Source organism: Ipomoea triloba, chromosome 16 (assembly GCF_003576645.1).
Source record: "Ipomoea triloba cultivar NCNSP0323 chromosome 16, ASM357664v1".
Taxonomy (NCBI): Eukaryota; Viridiplantae; Streptophyta; class Magnoliopsida; order Solanales; family Convolvulaceae; genus Ipomoea; species Ipomoea triloba.
The window spans coordinates 4106906-4107121 of record NC_044931.1 but is presented as its reverse complement, the minus strand read 5'-3'; positions in this window follow the sequence as shown (position 1 = coordinate 4107121).

Sequence of the window (216 nt, the reverse complement as noted above, 5' to 3'; positions counted from 1 at the left end):
AGATCAAAAGACTCCCACTACAAGGCAATGAATGGCAAATCTTCTCCGTTCATATATCTTGTGTGGTTGATGTTTATCTTGATTTGCTTCTATTTACAATAAGGCTAGGTAGTAAAGTTATGTTGCGTGATTTCGGGCCTATACGAGTCCTAATCAGCCACATCCCCTCCACATCCACACCCTTGGTCCGGGATGCCGAGGCCCGGGAGAAGTGGT